We start from the raw sequence: 10,839 nt of genomic DNA on the forward strand, positions 1-10,839 counted from the left end.
CACGGTGAAACTCCGTCTCTACTAAAAATACAAAAAATTAGCCAAGCATGGTGGCGGGTTCCTGTAGTCCCAGCTACTTGGGAGGCTGAGGCAGGAGAATGGTGCGAACCTGGGAGGTGGAGCTTGCAGTGAGCCCAGATCGTGCCACTATACTCCAGCCTGGGTGACAGAGTGAGACTCCGTCTCAAAAACAAAAACAAAAACAAAAACTACATACTGAAACCAAAGCAGACAAATCCATACGTTGGTCCACCAAAAAGTGAGCATCCTAGGAACTATAGAAAACTTTATATTACCCAAAGAGTTGGGGAGAGTCAGTTTATCATCAGTTTTGGCCGGGGTGGGAGCAGAGGGGAAATAACTTTCTAGTAAACAAAAAATATTGTCTGCACAGAGTTTAAAGGGAACGTGTGAAGGTTTTTGCCTATCCTATATCTATTCTTTCTTCTTATGGAACAGTTCTGTCATTTTCCTCTAGAAAATTGTCTGCTATATTTTCTGGCTGTGTGTTCAAGAAGGTATAATACCCACACCCAGATCCAGGGATGGGCACTTAATCCAAGTCAGGTTAAGGAATATGTCCCCTTGGAAGTTTCCTGGACTAATAATTAATAGGATGTTATAAACCTGGAGCTGCCATTGCCAAGGGCTAAAGTTGGGAGGTGAGTCAGTCATGTTGAGTCAGGTGAGTGCTGTGTACTGAGCAGGGGTTGCAGTGCAGTGGGAGTGCAGACTGAAAAAATGCAGACCGCAGCACTACTCATTTCTCCAGCTCTGATGTGCTGCTGTACCAGGGGTCTAATCAGGCTTGTGTCTGCCTCCTTCTTGAATAGCCCAGAGAATTCATCCAAATAGCCTTCCTATAGCAGCTCCCTACTCCAGGTGGCCAGATGGGAGTTCTAGACCAGTGCTGTCTCACAGGACATTGACACAGCAGCCAAGTCGATTGGTGCTGAGGCAGCCACAGTAAGTGTTGCTGGCTCAGGGGCTGGCATTGGAACAGTGTTTGGCAGCTTGTTCATTGGCTATGCCAGAAACCCGTCTCTCAAGTGGCAGTTCTTCTCCTATGTCATTCTGGGCTTTGCCTGTGGCCTTGGGGCTCTTCTGTTTGATGGCTGCCTTCCTCATCCTCTTTGCCCTCCCTGATGATCACCTGCTTGTCCCTGCTGTTGCAACTCCATGTCATTCCTGGTGCTGTGGTGTGCTAAGCTTTACCATTAAATACAACATTTCTCAAACAAACAAACAAAACCAGGAGAGCTTGCTTGAGAATGAAGTCAGTACAGAACAAAGCAGACTCTAGAAACAAAACCATTTGATCTTTGACAAACTTGACAAAAACAAGAAATGGGGAAAGGATTCCCTATTTAACAAATGGTGCTGGGAAAACTGGCTAGCCATAGGTACAAAGCTGAAATTGTATCCCTTCGTTACACCTTATACAAAAATTAATACAAGATGGATTAAAGACTTAAATATTAGACCTAAAACCATAAAAACCCTAGAAGAAAACCTAGGCAATGCCATTCCGGACACAGGCATGGGCAAGGACTTCATGACTAAAATACCAAAAGCAATGGCAACAAAAGCCAAAATAGACAGATAGGATCTCATTAAACTGAAGAGCTTCTGCACAGCAAAAGAAACTACCAACAGAGTGAACAGGCAACCTACAGATGGGAGAAAATTTTTGCAATCTACTCATCTGACAAAGGGCTAATATCCAGAATCCACAAAGAACTTAAACAAATTTACAAGAAAAAAACAAACAACCCCATCAAAAAGTGGGCGAAGGATATGAACAGACACTTCTCAAAAGAAGACATTTATGCAGCCAACAGACACATGAAAAAATGCTCATCATCACTGGTCATCAGAGAAATGCAAATCAAAACCACTGTGAGATACCATCTCACACCAGTTAAAATGGCGATCGTTGAAAAGTCAGGAAACAACAGATGCTGGAGAGGATGTGGAGAAATAGGAACGTTTTTACACTGTTAGTGGGAGTGTAAACTAGTTCAACCATTGTGGAAGACAGTTTGACGATTCCTCAAGGACCTAGAACTAGAAACACTGTTTGACCCAGTGATCCCATTACTGGGTATATACCCAAAGGATTATAAATCATGCTGCTATAAAGACACATGCACACGTATGTTTATTGCAGCACTATTCACAATAACGAAGACTTGGAACCAACCCAAATGTCCATCAGTGATAGACAGGATTAAGAAAATGTGGCACATATACAACATGGAATACTATGCAGCCACAAAAAAAGGATGAGTTCATGTCCTTTGCAGTGACATGGATGAAGCTGGAAACCATCATTCTCAGCAAACTATCGCAAGGACAGAAAACCAAACACCACATGTTCTCACTCATAGGTGGGAATTGAACAATGAGAACACCTGGACACGGGACGGGAAACATCACACCCCAGGGCCTGTCATGGGGTAGGAGGCAGGAGGAGGGATAGCATTAGGAGAAATACTTAATGTAAATGACGACTTAATGGATGCAGCAAACCAACATGGGACATGTATACCTATGTAACAAACCTGCATGTTGTGCACGTGTACCCTAGAACTTAAACTATAGTTTAAAAAAAGAAAAGAAAGAAAGAAAAACAGTCAACTGCCTGGGTGCAGTGGCTCATGCCTGTAATCCTAGCACTTTGGGAGGTCGAGGCAGGCAGATCATGAGGTCAGGAGATCAAAACCATGCTGGGTAACACGATGTAACCCCATCTCTACTAAAAAAAATAAAAAAATAGCCAGGGCTGGTGGCGGGCGCCTGTAGTCCCAGCTACTTGAGAGGCTAAGGCAGCAGAATGGCGTGAACCTGGGAGGTGGAGCTTGCAATGAGCCGAGATCACGCCACTGCACTCCAGCCTGGGCAACAGCGTGAGACTCTGTCTCAAAAAAAAAAAAACCAAAAACGAAAACAGTTGACCTTTATATATTAACTTTTTATCCTGCAACTTTGTTATACTTACTTATTTGTTACAGAAGGGTTTAAAAATTATTTGGTATTTTCTACATAGACAATCACATTGTCTACAGACAATTTGGTTTCTTTCTTACACAACTGCATGCCTTTTATTTTAGCTTTATATTCTATTACACTAGGGGCTTCAAGTATGGTATAAAAAAGAATGGGGAGAAGGGCCATTCTTGCTTTGTTCTCGGTCTTAAGGAGAAAGCACCCATTCTTCCCCCCTGAGGATGATGTTATCTGGAGGTTTGTTTGTTTTGTAGACGTTCTTTATCTAATTGAGGAAGTGCCCCCAGTTCTATTTTGCTGAAGATTTTTATCAGCAATTGATATAACCATATAATTTTTCTTCTTTCATCTATAGATGTGGTGGATTACATTGATTGGATTTAGAATGTTGAAACAGCCTTGCATACCTTGAATAAATCCTACTTGACCATTGTGTGTAATTTATACATGGTTGAATTTTATTAGCTAATTTTTTGGGGAATATTTTTTGCTAATATTTTGTTGAAGGCACAGGAGGATACTGGTCTCTATTTTACTTTGTTGTAATGCCTTTATCTTGTTTTTGGTATTAAAGTAATATTGTTCTCAAAAAAAAATAAAAACAAAACAGGAGAGCTTGCTTGAGAATGAACTCAGTGCAGAAGAAGGCAGACTCTAGAAACAAAAAGACAACACATGATGTCACTGAGCACGCTGAGCTCGCCGTGCTGGCCTAAAGCCGTGATACTGGACTTTTAGACGCATAAGCAAATAATCCACCTTTTTTGTTTAAGGCAGTTTTAATTCTATTTCCATCCTTTGCCACTGACTAATATAAAACTGCACTTACTCCCTTAAGCTCATAAGATGTTTTATAACTAAGGGTATTTTTTTGTTTCTGTATCAGCACCAGGAAGATACATACATAAGTACTGGGAAACAAATATTTAAAGCTCTAGCGCTGGGCAAACTTTTTCTTAAAGTGCCAAATAGTAAAATTTTAGACTTTGTGGACCAAGAGGCAAAACTCAGGACACTATATAGATACTTATATAGCCATCTGCAATAGTTCGAATGATAATGTCCCCTCCAAAATTCATGTTGAAACTTATTTCCTAATGCAACAGTATTAAGAGGTGTTGCTTTTGGGAGGTGATTAAGTCCTGAAAGTTCTGGCCTCACAAATGGAATTAACACCCTTATGAAAGAGCTCAAGGCTGAAGGGAGAGTTCTCTTGTCCTTCCATACATTCCATCATGTGAGGACACACCGTTCCTCCACTCTGGAGGATTCAACAAAAAGGCGCCATCTTGGAAGCAGACAGCAGCCCTCACCAGTTGCCAGTCCTGCCGATGCCTTGACCTTGGACTTCTCAACCTCAGGAAATGTGAGAAACAAATGTGTATTGTTTATAAATTACCCAATCATATGTATGCTGTTAAAGCAGCACAAACAGACTAACATAACACACTATTTTAAATGCAACAATTTTGAAAGGTAAAAACCATTCTTAGCTCCCTTGCTATTAAAAAAAAAAATCAGCCTCATATATTTGACCTGCAGGCCCTACAAAAAAAATGGCTTATCTTATTTTGAGCATTCTTTCTTTTTCTGTTTCTTAGAAGAAAGTATTTGCTCATTTCATTGTTACCCTTCAAGAATCAGCACCAATATCTCCTTACAATGGCCGTTCCTGAGACTGCATAGGTTGGGTCCTATGTCCTCTCTTCCATGCTTTACATTTCTAGACTCAAAACCTTTACTCAGTTCCTTCACTCATTCTGACATTTTAAAATTGTGAAACTTCAGGCATATAAAATGCTATAAAATACTAAAGTAAACACTTGTGTAATATGTGTTCAACTGAGCATGACAGTTAATAGATGACCCATACATTTGAATCCTATTTTGTACCTTCCCTGAAACACATTTTTCTCTCTGTTAGACAGGTACTCTCCACCCGTGATTTGGTACCTATCCTTCTTTTCATATCATTATAATTGTATAGCATCTCCAGTTATTCCTATATGTGTGAGCATAACATTGTTATATATTTAAAGCTTTATAAAAATATGTGAATTTCCCTAAAATTTACTTTCTTTTGCTTTTTCTTTTTTTCACCTTAGCATTGCATCTGTGTGAGAGTCATCAGAGTTGATTTATGTAGCTACAATTCATTAATTCTTACTGCTCTATTGAAATGCATTTGATGAATACACCACACTCTCTCTATTCTGTTGATGAACATCAAGGCTGCTTCCAATTTTTGGCACAAATATATATGTGCTGCACTGAAAGTATTTTGCCTGCCACCTTGTGCACATCTGGGAGAACACCTCCGTAGTTATCACATACGCAGGGGCAGAATTGCTTGGTTGTGGGTGATGTACATCTTTTTTTTTGAGACGGAGTCTTGTTCTGTCGCCCAGGCAGGAGTGCACTGGAGCGATCTCGGCTCACTGCAAGCTGCGCCTCCTGGGTTCGCACCATTCTCCTGCCTCAGCCTCTTAAGTAACTGGGACTACAGGCGCCTGCCGCCAAGCCCGGCTAATTTTTTTTTTTTTTTTTTGATTTTTTTAGTAGAGACAGGGTTTCACCATGTTAGCCAGGATGGTCTCGATCTGTTGAACCCGTGATCCTCCCCCCTCGGCCTTCCAAAGTGCTGGGATTACAGGAGTGAGCCACCGCACCCGGCCCCCGATGTACATCTTAAATATGCTAATGATTACTTTACTTCTGCCCCGTAAGTGAACCCATTCCCCTTCTTCTCTGCAGTGTATAAGAGTACTCATTGCTCCAAATCGCTACTAAAATATGGTATTATTAAAAACTTTTAAGCTTTTAATGGAGATTTTCAAACATAAAAAAATAGACAAACATAATGAGTCCTAAGTATCCGTTACCCAGTTTCAAGAATTATCATCTCATAGTCAATATTGTTCCATGTGTGCTGATATCCACTTCCCTTATCACATGTCATTTTTTAGCAAACCACAGGCATAAAAATCATTATTGGCTGGGCGTGGTGGCTCACGCCTGTAATATTCAAGACCAGTCTGACCAACATAGAGAAACCCCGTCTGTACTAAAAATACAAAATTAGCCAGGCGTGGTGGCACATGCCTGTAATCCCAGCTACTCAGGAGGCTGAGGCAGGAGAATCACTTGAACCCAGGAAGAGGAGGTTGCAGTGACCCGAGATCATACCATTGCACTCCAGCCTGGGCAACAAGAGGGAAACTCTGTTTCAAATAAATAAATAAATATCGTTATCATTTAATTTGTAAATATTGTATTGTATTACAACTTTAAGATTTTTTTTATTAAGAAATGACCACAATGCCATTACCACATCTCCAAAAAAAATTGTTACCAACAAATATCCAATAGTGTCAGTATCATCATAAGCATTTCTAATAGTTTTAATCAGTATCAAATAAAATTCACATATTGGAAATGATTAATGTCTCATGTATATTTTTGGCCTGCAGATTCCTTTTCCTATTTTCTGTTTCCCCACTTCCTTTACTTGTTAAAGAAATTAAATGTTTTGTCTTGTAGAATTTCCCACGGACTGGATTTTGCTGATTGCATCTCCATGATGTTGTTTGATATGACCAGTAAGTTGCTAGTTAGGACTATAGGCTACAGGGTTGGTATTGTATTTTTCCGTTGTAATGCCTGGTTATCTGTGATTCCTTGTGATTTTAGCAGTTGGTACTCAATCTCTATATTCATAATTTGTTTGGTGCTGCAAAGTGTTTAATTCTAATTTTCTCACCCCTTCTTAACTGAATAGCTGCAATACTTCTATAAAGAGAAACTTTGCCTTCTACTGTTGAGTTACTTAGTAGTAGAGTTCATACAGTAAAGATGAAACAAAAATTATTTGTTTTATAATATTTATCTGTTCTTGAAAAAAATGAGTTGGTTTACAACCACTCTTCAATGATGACTAATAAATTTATTTTTGTATTATTTCAAATTCAAAATAATAAAGTATAAAAGCTCATGAATTTAAATATAATTGATGGGGTTCAATCCATCTCAGTTCTTGTTCTTTCTGATACTCAGATTTTTCAACTTTGTCTGATGGAGCCTCGTTGAGTTGGACCTTGAATCACTTGGACAGTTTTGATACCCTTCTTATTGTTTTCTATAATAGGATATTGCATGCTCATTTATATTTATCCTGGCCCAGGTCTGAAATTATCCACTTCTCCAAGGATCCTTGGTATGTGTGTGTGCATGTGTGTGTGTGTGTGTGTGTGTGTGTGTTTCAGTGGGAATGGCATTTGGCATTTACAATCTGGGTACTGCAAGATGTTGATGAAATAATTTAATGCTTGTTAATCTGATAGATATGTAATAGTAGCTCACTGTGGTTTTAATTTACATTGCTTAGATAATCACCTAGGTTGAGTGTTTGTAGGAGTATTCTGATCATGTCAGTTTATGTTCCAAGTTGTCAATTCACATCTATCATTAATTTTATTCCATTTGATTGTCTTTTTTATTGAGTGTGGAGGTTTCTTTAGATATTTTATATACCTGTTCTTTACTGGCTATATTTGTTTCAAAAAATTGCTCCTAACCTGTGCCCTTTTTTTTTTTTCTGCTGCTACACTCTTTTTTAATGAGATAATTTCTTAAGTTGAATGCAATTAAATGTACTTTGGTTTTGTGGGTTGTGCTTTTTCCTATCTTGCAAAATAATTTCCCAAAGAAGACAACATCATGAATGGTATCAGGAGGAGCCATGCAAATCCTCTCCTGAGTGAAATAATTATAATTGGTAAAAATTATAAAATGAACAGCCATTTAAAGTCTCTGAGAATATTTAACAAAATCTATTAAATCTGGGTAAGAACAGTGAGTATCTGTGGCACTTGAACCATGACCTAATCCCTCTCTCCCCTTTTCCAGCTCAGTGTGGTGGAAGTGCCTTTCTGATTGAGCTTGGTCAATAAGATGGTCTCTACATCCAGTTCCCATGTATGTGCTACTGTATCTCTCTTGCTGAGGCAGGCTACCAGCATTTCTTATACCGTTTACTTCCATGTAGCAGAGGCTAAATTCCAGGTGAATGTGGGTAAGAGGTCAGGAGATCCCTCCCTTTACCCACCTGCTTCTTGTAAAGGCTGTAGCTCAGGTGTAGAAGGCTAAGAATACTGGAGTCCTGATTACCCTTGTAAGGTGAAGTTTTCATGCCTGGGGAGGCAAGAAAAGAACAGAGGCTGCTGCCTCCATCCAGCACTCTGCCCATAAATCAAGATGTCACTCAAGAGTAGCATGCCGCTGTCCCCACCCCTACCTCTGGAGAAGTGGCCTAAAATTTTTGCTCAGGAGAAAAATCAGCCCATAAGAACAGAAAGATCCAATGTTCTCTCCAGGGGAACTGACTTCATTTGGGACAAACTGTAGAAAAGTTCAAGCCTAAGTGCACTCTCAAAAACAATGGAGATTGCAGAGGTAAGCAATTAAAAGGATGTTGGTAGATCCATGAAAGCATCAGTTAAACTGTAGGTCAGCTAGTTACTAGGAAAAAAAAAAAAGAAAGAAAAAAAAAAAAAACAGGAAAAAAGCCAAGAAGAGCCCTCTTGGAGTCAAAACAAATTTCAGTGACTTGCTTCAAAAACTACCCCTAGGAGGGACTCTTACATTATCAGATGAGACTGTGAAGCTATTTATGCACCATGGCATTGTTAAAAACAATAGAGCAATCAGCCTACAATTTAGCCTACTCCAACAGGCTGGGTGTGATACCAAGAGAGGCAAGCAACTTAACTTGGAAACCCATAAAGAGACTGCCAGAGAGTCCCACCAAAACCACTGTAAATCCCAGGGTGACCCTCTCCATCCCTAGGCTGTACCTTCTCGGGAGCAACATCAAAGGTGTCACGCTGCAGAGAGAAACATAATTTATTAAATGAGTTCAGGTAAGTGAGTAAACAAATCAACAAGCAAACCAACAATGAAAAGGTACCTAAGAAACTATACTAATAAAGTTAGTATTTAAAAAAACTTTATAATGTATAGCTGTTCTCCTTTCTTCTCTTGGTTTCTTCATAAGACATAAAGTCATATAAAGTAATAATTACAAAAAAGTATAATTGGGAAGAAAAATCAGTATCCAGAGTTGCTACAATATAGTATTTTAAATATCCAGTTTTTTACAAAAAATATGAGACATGCAAAGGGAGGGGAAAGAGTAAACTACACACAAGATCATTAGATGGCAACAGGAACTACTGAAAGAGGGCTGAGATTTGGACTTAGCAGACAAAGCTCTCAAAACAGTTATTACAAATAAGTTCTAAGAGCTAAAAATACCATGCTTAAAGAAGTTAAGGATATGATGACAATGTCATAACAGATAGAGAATGTGTCAATAAGTATGAAGAAGTTTTATTTTTTTAAAGAAGAACAAAATGGAAATGTTTAGTGAAATAGCACAATACAAAAATAAAAAATGCACTAGAAAGACTCAGTAGTAGATTTCAGTTGTCAGAAGAAACAGCTAACTTGAAGACAGATTGATAAAGAATATGCATGATGGCACATGCCTGTAGTCTCAGCTATTGGGAGGCTGAGGCAGGAGAATCACTTGAACCCGGGAGGTAGAGGTTATAGTGAGCCGAGATCACACCACTCCAGTCTGGCGACAAAGCAAGACTCTGTCAAAAAAAAAAAAAAATGCAATACAGTACAAAGGTACAAAGGAGAGAAAAGCAGAATAAATAAAAATAATCAGAGTCTAACCAGAAAGTAGAATAAACAGATGTTGGACACCATTAAGGATACAAGAGAGAGGAGAGAGTGGAACAGGAAAAAATATTTAAAGAAATAATGGCCTGGGATTTTCCAAATTTGATGAAAATCCTTACTCTACACATTCAGGAAGCTTAATGGACTTCAAGCAAAATAAACAAAAAAGATTCATTCTCATACACGTCACAGTAGAAATGATGTAAGACAAAGAGAAAGCAGCAAGAGAAAAAACAGTTCTTCACATACAGTGATCCTTATTAAGATAAACAACTTACTTCATATCAGAAACTATGGAGGCCAGAGGGCAATAGAATTGTGTATTGAAAGAAAAAAAAAAAGGCAAAAAAGAATCGTTCATCCAACAACACTCTCTTTCAAAAAATAAAGAAAAAATGAAGGTATTACCAGATAGACAAAATTTAGAAAATTTGTTGCTGTCAGATCAGACCCACCTTACAAGACATACTTAAGGAACATCTTTGGGCTGAGGGCAAGTGATCCAACACAGTAATTCAAATCCAAATGAAAAATTGAGTCCAGTAAAAGTAATTATGCAATTATAAAATATGGTATAAATATTTATTATATTTTCTCCTGATTTTAAAAATGACTATATAAATGTGTATGCATATCATTGTATTTGTGAGCACATAACACAGAAATAGAATATATTTGAGAATAGCACAAAAGAGGCAATCTGGAACAAAGCTATATTGGAATAGAGAAATTACAATAGATTATACCTAAAATCCACAAAAGCAAATGAAGAAACCAGAAATGATAAATGTGAAGGTTACTGTTTTAAAACTATATAAATATATACTTGTTCTCCTTTCATCTTTCTGCTTTTTTAAGAAACATACAATATATTAAGTAGTAATTATAACAATGTATTATTGGGTTTCTATCATATATAGATATGAGATATGAAAAGTAATAACAAAAAGATAAAGAGAGAATATAACTGTCTCATTAGGATTAAGTTAGAAGCAGATTCTGGTGAGATATGTATTACAAGCCAAAGAACAACCACTAAGAAAATAACTTTAAAAAATACAGTAGGCCGGGCACGGTGGCTCA

General features: G+C 38.2%; 1 pseudogene; it reads left to right on the plus strand.

Moving 5' to 3' along the window:
* Positions 1-741: 741 nt before the first annotated feature.
* Positions 742-10,839, plus strand: part of LOC105502953 — a 37,723-nt pseudogene continuing 27,625 nt past the window's right edge.

The sequence above is a fragment of the Colobus angolensis genome, unplaced genomic scaffold (genome assembly GCF_000951035.1).
Source record: "Colobus angolensis palliatus isolate OR3802 unplaced genomic scaffold, Cang.pa_1.0 Scaffold12, whole genome shotgun sequence".
NCBI classification, from domain to species: Eukaryota; Metazoa; Chordata; class Mammalia; order Primates; family Cercopithecidae; genus Colobus; species Colobus angolensis.